The sequence below is a fragment of the Neofelis nebulosa genome, chromosome 17, assembly GCF_028018385.1.
Source record: "Neofelis nebulosa isolate mNeoNeb1 chromosome 17, mNeoNeb1.pri, whole genome shotgun sequence".
Taxonomy (NCBI): Eukaryota; Metazoa; Chordata; class Mammalia; order Carnivora; family Felidae; genus Neofelis; species Neofelis nebulosa.
This window is the reverse complement of record NC_080798.1, coordinates 48,058,777-48,075,361: the sequence shown is the minus strand read 5'-3', so window position 1 is coordinate 48,075,361 and position 16,585 is coordinate 48,058,777. Positions and strand designations below refer to the sequence as shown.

The 16,585-nt window shown below is 41.7% G+C and overlaps 1 long non-coding RNA gene across 2 annotated transcripts in view; it reads right to left on the bottom strand.

Moving 5' to 3' along the window:
- Nucleotides 1–1,758: 1,758 nt before the first annotated feature.
- The window catches only part of LOC131500094 (uncharacterized), a 16,275-nt gene continuing 1,448 nt past the window's right edge, over nt 1,759–16,585 (bottom strand). For both annotated transcript variants that reach the window (XR_009256162.1, XR_009256161.1), the window contains exons 2-4: nt 16,423–16,525; nt 15,310–15,478; nt 1,759–1,923 (exon numbers count right to left, since the gene is read on the bottom strand). This is a non-coding gene — a long non-coding RNA (uncharacterized LOC131500094). The remainder of the gene's footprint in view (nt 1,924–15,309; nt 15,479–16,422; nt 16,526–16,585) is intronic.

Genomic DNA, 16,585 nt, shown 5'->3' with positions numbered 1-16,585 from the left:
ACACAGGACTCAAACCCACGAACCGTGAGATCGTGACCGAGCCAAAGTTGGACGCCAACTTTGCCACCAAGACGCCACACCTACACATCTCAATTCTTAAAAATTCATAAAAGAAATACAATTTACAAGTGCCAAATAAATCAAACCAAAATATGCATCCTACCAAAAATGATAATTTGGGCAAACTCATATATTTTAGCTTGTCAATATTGAGTGACAGTTCTCACCTGGGGATATTGACTTGGGTCTGATGTAAGCAGGGTCAGGAGGAAATTCCAACAGAGTAGTAGAGCTTCAACCTCCAACTGTTCTTCTCCATGCATCTTTAAGTCATGTCTATCATGATTTTTCCCTCTCTTTAAAAAAATAGATTTTTTTTTCATGGTTGTGGTTTCCCTCTTGTGCAAAATATGGGAAGGTTCAGGTGTAAAGGTATATAAGAGAAAATAAAAATGGTAGCTAACACTTACCTAGAACTTATTATATGTCAGTCTGAATTCTAGGTGTTTTATATATATTAACTCATTTAATTCTTACAACAACCCTATGAGTTCAGTTCTGTTACTATGATCACTTTCAATGGAGGAAAACTTTTTCATTTCATTGAAATGAAATTGAAGGAAACTTAGGTCCAGAAAGATTAAGTATCTTGCTCAAGTTCACAGATCTATCAGGTGGTGGATCTGGATTCAAACCCAGGTAGTCTGGCGCCCAGATTAATCTAAACCACTAATCAATGACCAGAAAGGACTACTTCAAGAATATGCCAGTCACCTTTATCTTTATCATGAGTGACTTTGAACTGGATGCCTAGTAAGTGGTACAGTTAACTATGAAAACTTCTTTTAAAAAATTTTTTAATGTTTATTTTTATTTTTGACAGAGAGAGAGAGAGAGAGACAGAGCATGAATGGGGGAGGGGCAGAGAGAGAGGGAGACAGAGGATCCGAAGCAGGCTCCAGGCTCTGAGCTGTCAGCACAGAGCTGGACTCAGGGCTCACAGATGGCAAGATCATGACCTGAGCCGAAGTTGGACGCTCAACCAACTGAGCCACCCAGGTGCCCCAACTATGAAAACTTCTTGAACACCACAACAAGACTACAGACTGAAAAGGAAAATTTTCAACGAAAATTCCAAAATATTGAAAACTTACTTTGGGGGGCGCCTGGGTGGCGCAGTCGGTTAAGCGTCCGACTTCAGCCAGGTCACGATCTTGCGGTCTGTGAGTTCGAGCCCCGCGTCAGGCTCTGGGCTGATGGCTCGGAGCCTGGAGCCTGTTTCCGATTCTGTGTCTCCCTCTCTCTCTGCCCCTCCCCCATTCATGCTCTGTCTCTCTCTGTCCCAAAAATAAATTAAAAACGTTGAAAAAAAAAAAAAAAGAAAACTTACTTTGGGGTGCTGGTTGGCTCAGTCAGTGGAGCGTGTGTGACTCTTGATCTGGGAGTTGTGAGTTCAAGCCCCATGCTGGGTAGAGATTACTTAAAAATAAAAATATTTTTTTAAAAACTTACTTTAAGTTATCAGATGTGTTAGTGCATATGTCATGTGCATTTTGGTAACATGATAGTTAAGAATGGAGACTCCCGAAAGCCTGGGGACCTCAGATGATACACAAACTATTTCTCCAGCTTTTTCCAAGCATCTAGTACTTACAACTGCCTCCTCCATATTTGATACCTCAGATATAACTTAAACTTAATGTGTATCTATTATCCAGACCAATCAGCACTAATTGCTATAATGATCTCCAGTCTCAGTGGCTTAATACAATTAATGTTTATTTATCAATCACATAAAGTTCAAAGCAGGTGTTCATGGTTGGGATTTCTCATAGGAAGCTTTCTTTCAGGAGTGATTCCAGGATCCAGGCTCATTCCATCCTGTGGTTCTGACATTTTTCACCACATAGCCTCAGTGATGCCCTGGTTTGGGGGAAATGGAGGTAGAGAAGAGGGAGTGAATGTAGAAAAGGCAGAACCATTCTTAATGGTTTCAAACGGGAAGTGACACATATCATTTCCTTTTAAACTCTATTGGCAAGAGCGAATTGTATGGCCCCATATCTATTATACTATCCCCTGAAACTTAGTTCTCCTTCAGGATTCACTTACTCAGTGGATAATATCCCCATTTAGGTTAGTTATCTATTATGCAAAACAAATTGTCTCAGAAGTTAAAGGCTTAAAACAACAACAAAAAGTTATTTTCTCTCACAGTTTCTGCAGGTTAGGAATTCTACAGGTTAGGAATTCAGGAGGAGCTTAGTTTGGGGAGTATGCTCAGAGTCTCTCACAAAGTTTCAGTAAGATGTATCTGGAACTACAGTCATCCACTTTGAAGGTGGTTCACTCACATGGCCGTTGACAGAAAGTTTCAATTTCTTGGGTGCTGGCTGAAGACGTGAGTCCTTTTCCAAGTAGACCTCTCCAGAGGGATGCTTGAGTGTCTCGACAATATGGCAGTTGGATTCTCCCAGAGTGAGTGAGTGAAGAGAGAGAACAGGGCAGAAGCCTGGTGTCTTTTTTGATCTAGCCTCAGAGGCCACCCTCTAGCATTTCTATGTTATCCTACCGGGTAGCTAGATTAGCCCTATTCAGTAGTTTTGTGCCTATTTCATTTTTCTTGCAGTACTAATGTGAATGGTATTATGTTTTTTAATTTCAAATTTCACTTGTTCATTGGTGGTGTATATATATATATATATATATATGTAGGAAAGTGGTTGATTATTATATCATAACCTTGTATTCTGTGACCTTGCCATAATTGCTTATTTGTTCTAGGAGCCTTTTGGGTTGAGTTTTTCTGGATTTTCTACATAAATGATCATGTCATCTGTTAACAAAGACAGTTTTCTTTCTTTCTTCCAAATCTGTATACCTTTTATTTCCTTTCCTTGTCTTATTGCATTAGGTAGAATTCCAAGTATGACGTTTAAAAGCAGTGATGAGAGGAACATCCTTGCCTTGTTCCTACCCTTGTGAGAAAGCTTTTGAGTTCTCACCATTAAGTATGATATAAGCTGTACATTCTTTTATAGATACTCTTCATCAAGTTGAGAAAGCTCCCCTCTTTTCCAGGTTTACTGAGAGGTTTTTGTTTGTTTGTTTGTTTTGTTTTAAATGGTTATTTATATTGAGAGAGAGAGAGTTAGAGAATGTGCATGAGCAGGAGAGTGGCAGAGAGAACCCCAAGCAGGTTCTGTGCTGGCAGGGCAGAGCCCAAAGCAGGCTAGATTTAATGAACTGTGAGATCATGACCTGAGGTGAAATCAACAGTCAGACATTTAATTAACTGAGACACCCAGGAGTCCCTACTGAGAGTTTCTATCATGAATAGATGCTCAAGTTTATCAAATGCTTTTTCTGTATCTATGGATATGACCATGTGCCTTCTCTTCATTAGTCAGTTGATGTGATAGATTAATTAATTTTCAAATGTTGAATCAGTCGTGTGTATCTTAGATAAATCCCATTTGGTCATGGTGTATAGTTCTTTTTATACATTATTATATTCAATTTGCTAATATTTTGTTGAGAATTTTTACATTTGTATTAATGAGAAACATTGGTGTGTAGTTTATCAGGTTTGGGTATTGGGGTAATGCTGGACTCACAGAATGAATTAGGAACTATACCCCTGGTTCTATCTTCTGAAAGAGATTAGAGAGAATTGATATACTTTTCTTCCTTAAATGTTTGGTAGAATTCACCAGTGAACCCATCTGGGCCTGGTACTTTCTGTTTTGGAAGGGTATATATTGTTGAGTTGATTTCTTTAGTGGCTAAAGGTCCATTCAGATTATCTATCTCTTGTTGTGTGAATTTTGGCAGGTTGTGTCTTTCAAGGAATTGGTCCATTTCACTTAGGTTATCAAATCTGTGAGCAGAGAGTTGTTCATAATATCCCTTTAACATCTTTTTAACATCCATGGAATCTGCAATGATATCCTCTCTTCAATTCCTGATAATAGTAATTTGGGTCATCTCTCTTACTTTCTTATCATGCCTAGAGTTAAATCATCTGATTTATCTTTTCAAAGAATCATCTTTCAGTTTTGTGATTTTCTCTATTGATTTCCTGTTTCATATTTCACTGATTTCTACTCTAATTTTTTAAAGTTTATTTATTTACTTTGAGAGAGAGAGAGAGTGAGAGAGAGAGAGAGAATGGGGGGGGGGAGAGAGGCAGAGGGAGTGGGAGAGAGAGAGAATCCCACACTGGCAGCTTGGAGCCTGACACAGGGCTCGATCTCACCAACTGTGAGATCATGACCTGAACCAAAATCAAAAGTTGGACGCTTAACCAACTGAGCCACCCAGGCACCCCTCGAATTTTTATTTCTTTTCTTCTGCTTGCTTTAGATTTGCTCTTCCATTTCTAGTTTTCTAGAGTGGAAGCTTAGATCATTGATTTTTAGATCAGTCTATCTCAGTGAATGTTCCATGTAAGCATGAGAGGAATGTGCACTCTGCACACTGGATGAAGTAGTTTATAGATGCCCATTATATTCTTAATCTCTTTCTTTGTACATGAGCATAAATACAATCTGTGTGTGTGTGTGTGTGTGTGTGTGTATGTGTGTGTACACAAACAATAGATATAATTTGTGTAAGGTCCATTGAATATACAGATATAATTTCCATAGATATAATCTGATGGTATACTCTATGCACCAAGTTTTTTATCACACATTTTCATATTTTACTTTACCCTGCACATTCATGACTTTAATAATTCAAACTATTGACATACTGGAATATGGAACATATCAGAAAACTTTACCTCTGCCTGAGCACTACCACTTTCCAAAATGAGGAAAAAGGAAGCCAGAATCACCAAAGAGACTCCAACCCCTATGGAGAACATTAATTTCCCAAGATTCAATGACATCTCAGTCATACTAGGGAGAGCATATTAGTTTACTAGGGCCGTGATACAAAGTACCAAAAACTACATGGCTTAAACAACAGAAATATATTGTCTCAGACTTCCAGAGGCCAGAAGTCTGAGATCAAGGTGTCCACAGGGTTGGAGGGAGGCCTGGGAGGGAGAATCTCTTCCATGCCTCTCCCCAGCTAAGGGTGGTTAACTGACAATCTTTGGCACTCCTTGACCCATAGAGGCATCCTCTTGCTCTCTGCCTTCATCTTAACACATCACTCTCCCTTTTAATAAGAACATGCATCATACTGGATTAGAGGCCCACTCTACTTCAGCAACTAATTACATCTGCAATGACCTTATTTCCAAATAACATCACATTCTGTGATACTGGTGAGTTAGGGCTTTAATATATGAATTTAGAGGGAACATAATTCAACCCAGAACAAGGAACAAACAGGAGTGTGGGTGTGACAAAATGGAAGGGCATCCCAGAATTTGGATTCCAGTCTTAACGTGTCAACAATGTGTTGGTGACCTTGAACAAACTTGGCAAACAAGGGAGATCCTATAAATGATACCATTTTCTGGTCTTGTTCTTGAAATAGTACTGGTGTGAGAAGACTGAAAACATAAAGTTTTATTTTATTTTTTAAATGTTTTATTTATTCATTTTGAGAGAGAGAGAGAGAGAGAGAGAGAGCAAACAGGGGAGGGGCAAAGACAGAGGGAGAGAAAGAATTGCAAGCAGGCTCCACGCTGTCAGCACAGAGCCCGATGTGGGGCTTGAACTCACAAACTGAGATCATGACCTGTACCGAAATCAAGAGTAGGGCACTTAACCGACTGAGCCCCCCACAGGCACCCCAAAACATAGAGGTTTAAATAAGATGTTGGATTTTAAGCAAGCCATCAACTCAAAAGAGAGACCTTTTGAGAGGAATGTGGTATGAAGAGGCCCAACACACAAGGGCAGGGTCCCTGGGACTGGTTTGCAACAAAAGCTGCCCTCACACCCACAAGGTGCCAGAGGACCACTGCCTTCGGGCCATGATCATTCCCAACTTTTCAGAGTTGCAACACCCAACATGTTACAGTTGTTTATTTGATTTTGTGACACTGCCCGTTATTCTCCACCTCCCCGCAAGTTCCCTCTCTCCCGGCCCCAGACAAAGGAACTGCCAAACATGGACTTACTTTTAAAAATTAATTAGGTCTTGCACATTTTATCATACCCAAGATAACTCTATCCCCTTTGTCAAGAATATCAACAAAACAGATGGCCACTGGGCACAGAAATGGCTGGAGGAGATAATACTTAGGACTACCCAAAAGACCATTTTTAGGAAATTATAAATTAGTATTTTGTTAACATTTTTATTTATTTTTGAGAGACAGAGTGTGAGCGGGGGAGGGGCAGAGAGAGTGGGAGACACAGAATCTGAAGCAGGCTCCGGGCTCTGAGCTGTCAGCACAGAGCCTGACACAGGGCTCGAACCCACGAACTGTGAGATCATGATCCAAGCCAAAGTCAGACGCTTAACCAACTGAGCCACCCAGGCACCCCTTTAAATTAGTATTTTTTAATACTACCTTATACTTACACTATTTTGAAGCACTTTTACAATAGCCAGCATATAAATTTGGATGTCAAAGTTACTGGAAAATATATATAAAACATTAAAATATTTGGAATAAGGTAGCTATGGATTTATGGATGATTTTTTATGGGTGACTTCAATTTTTTCTCTACATTTTTCTTTCTTTTCAAATATTTCGACTATAGTAAGTGCTGTTACTAATGCAAAATAATAGGGGCACCTGGGTGGCTCAGTTGGTTGAGCATCTGACTTCGGCTCAGGTTATGATCTCACGGCTTGTGGGTTCATGCCCTGTGTGGGGCTCTGTGCTGATAGCTCAGAGCCTGAAGCCTAGCTTCAGATTTTGTGTCTCCGTCTGTCTCTGCCCCTTCCCTGCTCATGCTCTGTCTCTCTCTCTCTCTCTTTCTCTCAAAAAATAAACATTAAAAATTTTTTTAAATCTGAAATAATAATAATAATGACCTTAAAAGATGAAGTTTATTCCTCTAGTCAACACTTGTTTATTGAGCACTTACTACATGCCAGGCACTGTCACAGCAGTAAAAAAAAACAGCTCCTGTGGAGCTTCCGTTTGGATAAGGAGTGATATTATTGGGCACAGATTGCTTGTTCCTGTGTGTAAAAGTTTACTTTGAGCAGATTTTTGGGGGTAGGTGATACAAGGGGAGAGACTGCAGCCCTCTGAGGGTAACATGTGCCCACAAAGAAGGAAATGATGCTGAATGGAGAAGTGTGAAGGCGGTGAGCAAAGCTCTTTGTCTGTGTCCAGATTTCACTGGCAGCTAGCTCTTGAAGTCAGAGCTCCACTCTCCCTGGTCCCAAGCTGCCTCTTGTACTCAACTGCCTCCCAGGGGACATTGTGAAACCTGAGCTGGGAATCACCCACACCTGAGTGGTGCTGGTCAAGGTGGCGCTAAGAACAGGATAGGGCATTCTGCTGACGTCAGTATGCAGAAAGCCAACAGGGCCCATACTTATTAGTCGATGCAGGTGCTGTTCCTTGGCAGGGCAGTGGATTCTCTCTGAGTCACCTTTGAAGGCAACACGCTGCACATTTGGTGAGATGAATAGGCTAAAGGAACTTGTTTTTGGTTATTGCACACATATTACTGATGTCCTAAGATGTAGAGAAATGCTAGTTTTTACTAGTGACTTGTGGACTTTTTCACTGAGCACTACAATGGAAACTGATGCTCAAAGGGCACTCCAAAATGCATGAAGCCCTACAGGGGCCCAGAATAGAGACAGATAATTACACAGGACTTTGATTTGCCATCACCATGTTTCAGACATGGATTATCAGAGTGGCCCTTTGAGAAAACAAAGTGGTAAGACACATCAAGACAAAAATATCCATATTCCCTGACCCCAGAAATCCCACCCCTGAGAATTCATCCTGAAAAAATTGTTTATTTCTGGATTAGCTTTGATACTGAAGCACTGAAAACATCCTAAGTGTTACTATTGGGGAACAGCTAAACAAAGTGTGATAACATCATTCATATAATGAGTATACATCATAGTAATTAGCATAATCACAATTGTAAAGATACATATTCCATCATAGGAAAGTGTTTGTACTAGCTTGCTAGGGCTGCTACTACAAAGTGCCACAAACCGAGTGGTTTACACAACAGAAATGTATTGTCTCACAGTTCCGGAAGCCAGAAGTTCAAGATCAAGGTGTTAGTAGGATTGGCTCCTTCTAAGGGCTGTGAGGGAAGAGTCTGCTCCAGGCCTCTCTCTTGGGCTTGTCAACGGCCATCCTCTCCCTGTCCCTTCACATTGTCTTCCCTCTATGCATGTCTATCTCTGTCTTCAAGTTTCCCCTTTTTATAAGGACACCAGTCATATTGGTTTAGGAACCCATCCTAATGACATCATTTAATTCGATTACCTCTATAAAGACAGTATCTCCAAATAAGGTCACAGTCTGAGGTACCAGAGGACTTCCATATATTCTTTTTTTTTTTTTTTGTCTTTTACAGAAAGACATGACAGTGTTTTATGACATAAGTATTTTACAAGATAATGCTAAAAGAAATAAAAACAGCAGCAAACTCTCATTTCGCACTTTCTACGTATCAGATAGGGTTATAAACACTTTTAAATGTGTTAACGCATTCAATCCTCACAGCACCCCTATGAGGCATTAGTATCCTCATGTTGCCAATAAGGAAATTGAGGCATACCAAATTTAAGTTGTTTTCTCAAGGTCATATAGCTAGTAAGTGGTGGAATCAGGCTTTGAACCCAGGAAATCTAGGCTTCACAGACCAAACATTTAACCTCCTCATCATACTGCAAAATTTCATGTGTTATGTTTACAACAGTATGAAAATATGTAAAATAAATTTTTTTTGCCAAGTTTTTTTATTTTTTTATTTTGAGAGAGAGAAAGAGAGAGAGAGAGAGAGAGAGAGAGAGAGAGAGAGACAGCATGAGCAGGGAAGGGGAAGAGTTGCGTGGGGTCGTGGGGGGAGGACAGAGGATCTGAAGCGGACTCCAAGCTGACAGCAGTAAGCCCCATGCAGGGCTGAAACTCACAAACCGTGAGATCATGACCTGAGTCAAAGTCGGATGCTTAACTTGACCGAGCCACCCAGACACCCTTGCAGACAAAGTCTTAATAGAATATGCAAAAATGAAAGCAGTTTATAATTAGGAGAGGTTACTTTTTATGTTACATTCCTGGTTTTTAATGTTTTTAAGTTTATTTATTTATATGGGGAGAGGGAACACAAGCAGGGGAAGGGCAGAGAGGGAGAGAGAGAATCCCAAGAAGGCTCTGTGCTGACAGCTGACGGTCAGTGCAGGACTCGACCTCACAAACCGTGAGATAACCTGAGCTGAAATCAAGAGTGAACACTCAACCTACTAAGCCACCCAGGTGCCCCGATGTTACATTACTTTTACAATTAATACATTCACATGCACTCATAGACTTTTTCTAAAAATGATGCTTTGAAAACGTTTCCACAATCTGAGAAATTTTTTAATGATACCGTACATCAAAAAATAAGTAATAATAAACATTTGGGATTGCTGGCCTCCACGGAGGGCCCCAGTTATCCTTGCCTTCTGATAGTCACGCCCTAATATGGTCCTTTCACGTGCAGTAAGGGCTGACTTGCATGACTAATGATTCCATGGAAGAGGTGACAGTATGTGACTTCTAAGGCCAAAAAAAAAAAAAAAAAAAGAAAAGAAAAGCAGGAGCGCCTGGGTGGCTCCAACGGTTAAGTGTCTGACTTCGTCTCAGGTCACCATCTCACGGTCAATGAGTTCTGGACCTGTGTTAGGCTCTGTGCTGACAGTGCAGAGCCTGGAGCCTGCTTCAGATTCTGTGTCTCCCTCTCTCTCTGCCCCTCCCTCGCTGACACTCTATGTCTCTCTTTTTTTTTTTTTTTTTTTTTTTTAACATTTTTTTTAATTTATTTTTGGGACAGAGAGAGACAGAGCATGAACGGGGGAGGGGCAGAGAGAGAGGGAGACACAGAATCGGAAACAGGCTCCAGGCTCCGAGCCATCAGCCCAGAGCCTGACGCGGGGCTCGAACTCACGGACCGTGAGATCGTGACCTGGCTGAAGTCGGACGCTTAACCGACTGCGCCACCCAGGCGCCCCTCTATGTCTCTTAAAAATGAATAAATATTTTAAAATTTAAAAATTAAAAATTAAAAAAAAAAAAAAAGCATTCACTGCAGCTTCCATTTTGGTCTCTTTGATCTCTTGCTCTGGGAGAAGCCAGCCTTATGCCTTGATACCCAAGCAATCCTATGGACACCCCCTGTGAAGAGGAATCGAGGCCCCCTGAGAGTAGCTGCATTAACTTGTCCACCACGTGACTGGATGACCTTTGGAGCAGATCCTCTGGGCGCATTAAAGCCTAGATGACTACAGTCCTAACTAAACTCTTGGCTACAGCCTCATGGGAGACCTACAAATGACCCAGTCGAAGCACTCCTGAAACTGACCCACAGTACAGTAAAGAGAAGAATGTCCCCCTCCGAGATGTCCACAGCCTACTCCCCAAGATTTCCACAGCCTACTCCCCGGAAACCGAATATGTCACCTCACATGGCCAAAGCAACTTATCAGATATGATTAAGAATCCTATAGCAGGGAAATTATCCTGGATTATCTGGGTGGGTCTAGTCCCTGGAGACTGAACTCTGACCTGCCAGGGATCTAAACCTTTTGCAACCTTTCAAAATGATAGCTACTGTAAGAGGGATAATTCTTCTTTTTTTAAAAATTTTTAAATGTTTTTATTTATTTTTGAGACAGAGAGAGACAGAGCATGAGCAGGGGAGGGGCAGAGAGAGAGGGAGACACAGAATCCAAAGCAGGCTCCAGGTTCTGAGCTGTCGGCACAGAGTCCGACACGGGGCTCAAACTCACGGACTGTGACATCATGACCTGAGCTGAAGTTGGACGCTTAACCAACTGAGCCACCCAGGCACCCCTTTTTCTTTTTAAATTTTTTTTTTAATGTTTTTTGTAAGAGGGGCAATTCTTAATTATGCAAGTGCATGGCTTATACTGAGAGGAGTCCCCCCAGCTCTGAGGACTGAGCCTGCCCTTGATAATTTTTCTTTCCTCTACAGAAATGTGGATGAGGTACAGAAATTATTTTTTGTTTTATTTTGTAGAGTATCAAAAATTATTCAACAGTTAGAAATGAGGCAAGAGATAACTGCATGTCTTCAATGCTATATGGAGTGCTGTGGAGCAGGCCCACACCAAAATTACTGATTCTCTAGGGGGTAGCGTACTTTTATTTGACATATCACTTGTCTTGATTCAGGGTCAGGTTCTGTAAAGCTGGATCCTCTTTTGGATTGGTCAATTGCAAGTGCTTTTTGGAAAGTAAAGATTGAAGTGACTTCCTGTCTAGTAGAAAGAATAACTTCAAAGCTTATAGCTTATGGTCCTTTAGGTAAGATGACCAACTGTTCCCATTTGCTTTGGGACTGAGGGACTTCCCAAGACAAAGAACTTTTAGTGATAAAAGCAGGAGTGTCCTGGGCAAACTGGGGCTGTTGCTCATTCAACTCATCCAGCCAGTAAGACACTAGCCAGTTTGGGAGCTGACTTGACCATCTTCTTTTGGTGTGTTGTCTTGCATTGTCTAGAAATACTTTGGTCTCTCCCATAGGCCTTTGAACCAATTTTCTCATACTGCCAGTCTGTCATTAGTAATAAAAAATCTAAATAAATAAGTAAAGCTAAATAAATCATTGATACACACTTTATAATTGTGTAAGAGTCATTCTGTTTAACCATTTTAAATGAGCACTTTGATAAGAGAAGGGGTTTCTCTGGTGAGAAGTGGAATGATACTCTGCCAGGAGACCAGGCCCTGGGGATTCTACTGGAGCAGCTGTTTCTGTTTTTCATCCCTTCATTGATCCCCTCTCTTTTGAGTCTATAGATATGCTTAAGTCCCTTCTTTCCAGAAACGTAGCCTCCCCTTCCTCCCTGCAATGGTCCTGCCTCCTACCATTCTCACTCAAGAGTGTAGTCTGACTCCTTCCTAGCAAGAAGGAATCATCATTCTCTCATGACTCAGTTAAGGTCACCTTTACAGTCCAAATACAAGTGACAGTTTCCAACCTTGGACTTATATTCTCTGTAATAAAAATTTATAGCTACCAACACCTGACAATCATTGGGTACCTGATGTTCTTTGAGTGTTTGTTTTCATTGAGCATTTGATATTTTATTCCCCATGCTCTTGGCTACCTGGCCACTTAGAGATTACTACTTCCTGTTGATGGAACTAAATACCTCCTTGATATCACTCAAGTCCACATCTTTGCCATCCCCAATGCCAACGCCTCAACTTGGGCCAGGTCTCCCTGCAAGCTCGACCCTGAGCTCAAGAGTTGGACGCTTAACAGACTGAGCCACTCAGGTGCCCCTGAGATGCTATTTCTGTCATTTTCCTGGTTAAAAGCCAGCCATTTCTGGTGGTTCTGCATGACCTGTAGTCATAAACCTAGCATGCATCCCAATAGACAAATACAGTTAACCCTTGAACAACATGAGTCTGAACTGCATGGGTCCACTTACATGTGGATGGTTTTCAATAAGTATAGTACATCACTGTAAATGTATTTTCTCTTCCTAGTGATTTTAATAGCATTTTTCCCTCTAGCCTACTTTATTATAAAAATATAATATGTAACATGTATAACATACAAAACATGCATTAGTTGACTGTTATGTTACCATTAAGTTTTGGGGGAGTCAAAAGTTACACACAGATTTTCGACTGCACAGGGGCTTGGTGCCCCTAACCCTTGTGTCATTCAAGGGCCAACTGTATTTATTTATAAATTACATATGTGTACCATTGTATTCACATATTAGAAAATCAGGTACAGAAAAAGAAATTCATGAGGTACCTGGATGGCTTCGTTGGTTAAGCGTCTGACTCTTGATTTCAGCTCAGGTCATGATCTCACAGTTGTGAGATCGAGCCCTGTGTGGGGCTCTGTGCTGACAGCGTGGAGCCTGCTTGGGATTCTCTCTCTCTCTTTTTTTCTCTCTCAAAATAAATAAATAAACTTAAAAATATATGTATCCCCTTAAAAAATAAATAAACGCAAAAAAGAAAGAAAGAAACAGAAATTCCCAACAAGATAGCATTTACAAATTAAAGCACTAATATTTTTTCCCTCCCCACAGTGGAGGTTGTGTGCCCTTGCTTGGAGTCCACAGACCTGCAGCAGGAAGTCCATGTCCATATGGCTGACTTTCTTTTTTCCTTTTTCTTTAAAAAAAAATTTTTTTTAATGTTTTATTTATCTCTGAGTGTGAGAGTGTGAGCAGGGGAGAGACCGAGAGAGAGGGGAACAGAAGATCTGAAGCGGGCTCTGCACTGAGAGCAACAAACCCAATGTGGGGCTCAACCCCACAAACTGTGAGACCATGACCTGAGCCAATGTCAGACACTCAACCAACTGAGATACAGAGGCACCCCTGACTTTCAAGTCTAGTCATGATCTGGCCCCTACCCATCTCTGTCTCCTTTCCCTTCACATCCTTCCTTGCTCCCAGGGCTGGCTCAAGCAGAAGGATTTGAACTTGAAGCTCCCCAAACCTGCCTTTCCATTGGCCGCCCCCTTTGTTTAGAATGCTGCCCCCTGCTTTTGCTCCCCAACTCCCAAGCCCCTTTGTCTTACATATTCCTAAAAGCACTCTGTCCTCTGGGAAGCTGTTTTTTGGTTACTTCTGCCCCCTCCATACCCTGTGTACACCCATGCACATCTTTTTCTTTGCCCTGCATCAAGGCTGTGAACTTTAAAAGACAGTCTCGTTCACTTAGGAGTCAACAGTGCCTGATAAACAATAACGGAGACAGTAAGAACAGTGAATACTTTTATAGTATTAACTTTGCCAACCACTGCTTCAAGTGTTTTACACATATTTACTTGATTTAATCCTAGGAGATGGATACAATTATCCCTATTCTGCAAACACGAACTTCCTAAGGTCATTTATGTAGTATGCAAAGTTCAGGAAAGATTGAACTAAACTGAACTGTGTGCTTTTTCTATCACACCTCCGATGAGAGAAATAGAGTCACCCAGGCCAGTTGGGCAAGGAAATGCTCAGGCTGAGGAAAGGGGAGTATGGCGAGGACACCCCAGCCTGAGCCTGCGCTGCCCCCTGCTGGCCAGCTCTTCCCTTGCTGCAGGCTAAACAAGGTCAGAAGTCCTCTCTGTCACCAGAGCTAGAGCCTGGAGTCTGGGGACCAGCACAGGATATTCCGAAAGAGAGAGGGAGCCAGGAGATGCAGGGAATATGCAGGAATTTCCTCTTGATCCACACACCTGAAGGAATGTTTCCCTGATAGGGATGGCTAATGAAACCACTCAGAGTTAAGAACACAAGTGGGAAAGTCAACCCTCCACCCCCAAGTGCCATAGAACATATCCCAAACCAACAGAAATGTTTATTTTTTAAGAAAAAATTTAGGTGAGGATTTGGATTATTCTCACATTAGGCTCTCCCTTCTGGTGGAAAAGTGAATGCTAATTTATATTAACAGATTCGTTCTCAAATGGGGTGCTTTATGGGACTATTAAAAACTGCAGATGCCCAGGCTTCATTCCAAGCATGCTAAGTCATAACCAGCAGTGTAGGGGCACCTGGGGGGCTCTGTCAGTTAAGCGTCTGACTCCTGATTTGGGCTTAGGTCAGATCTCACTGTTTGTGAATTTGAGCCCCAAGTTGGGCTCTGTGCTGACAGCGCGGAGCCTGCTTGGGATTCTCTCTCTCCCTCTCTCTCTCTTTGTCCCTCCCTTGCTCTCTCTCCCTCTCCCAATAAATAAATAAACATGAAAAAAAAAAAAAAAAGAACCAGCAGTGTATACTATTTTTCCTCAGAGCTAGCCTCCTGCTACATTTTCCCAAACTCGAAATCTCTAAGACCATGTAGCATCCCACTTTTCCAGTTTAAGTAAAGGCAATGCCTTTCTATTTGTGCTTCAGCAGAAAACGGCGTTATTTTACAACTCTAAAATGTAGATAATCAATAGCAATCAAAAAAAGTAAAATTTTACCTTTGGACATACAAATTCTATCTTGTCTGGTAGAGGTTCAACTGATTTTCCTTTTGCTCTTTGCAAACAATTGGTTTTCCCTCCTTTGTACACCTGTTTCATGATTCCTGATCTATACTGGGTGTATTCTTCAGATTTTCTTTTGAACCTGTGGTAACATCTGCCTGATTTCCCCCCATGACTACTGAGTTAAATAAAAGGTTTAGCATGCGTCTGTTGTATATCTGAATGAGAGTTGTGATCTTACCTTTTCAGGAAATTTCTCTTTAACACACCACGGGCGAGTACTTTCCTTTTCTATAGTCTTTGGCCATCTGCTACTGGTGCTCTTTGCTTTGGTTGAACATTCAACCTTCACAAGAGGGCTCCTGTCCTTGTAGTCTTCTACTATATGCATAATGTCTGTCCACCAGTTCCTGGAAGAAGGTAAAAGAATCAAAAGATTTTATATTTATATTTTATTCACCAATATCTTGCAGGTGACAGTGGTTGTCAGCTGGGACTAACAGCCATAACACCCAAACGTGGCTTTTTCATGTAGCCTGAGATTCCTCACATTACTTGACTGGGGTCCAAGATGGAGCATTCTCAGAGAGAGCCAGAAGGAAGCTGCACTGCCTTTTTTTTTTTTTTTTTTTTTTTTTTTTAACGTTTTATTTATTTTTGAGACAGGAAGAGACAGAGCATGAACAGGGGAGGGTCAGAGAGAGGGAGACACAGAATCCGAAAAAGGCTCCAGGCTCCGAGCTGTCAGCACAGAGCCCAACGCGGGGCTCAAATTCACGGACCGCGAGATCATGACCTAAGCCGAAGTCAGCCGCTTAACCGACTGAGCCACCCAGGCGCCCCTGCACTGCCTTTTATGACAGGACTTAGAAGCCATTTCTATTCAGGGCCAACTTCACAGAATGTGACCTGTGCAGTCACCCAGGGCTCCGTACTTAGAAGAGACCCACACTTGGTTTACCACTCTGTTGTCACCATCTTAAAATTCCCAATAATATTTAAACAAAGGGCCCCACATTTTTATTTTGCACTGGGCCCCACAAATTATGTAGCCAGCACTGAATCTCTTTGTCCAGCAAACATAATGTCCTACCAGGCTCACAGGGTGGGAATTGAGACTCCCCATCTTGAGGCGGCAGTGCCAAAGTTTTGGAAGAGTATGTGGGGCTGGAAATACTGGTGTGGTCTTTTTTAGAAAAGGCAATCTGCCACAGACAGTTTGTGGAGAAGTTAAGGCACATAACCTGGAGATCGGAAAGACTTTCCTCCACGGCCTCCCACAAAGACATATCCGTGTCCTCCTTGTTCCACAAAGCATCCTAACGAGAATAAAAAGGCAAATGCATCTACCCACCTGTCTACTCAGCAAATCCTGACTGAGCACATAATAGGAAGCATTTGCAGATGACTCTTAGAGACCCTGCCCTTAGCGGACTTGGTGCTCGGAGTGATGGTGTCTGTGAAGGGAGAAGAGAAAGCAAAGGGTGAAGCACTATTTAAAAAGAGAAAACAGGGGC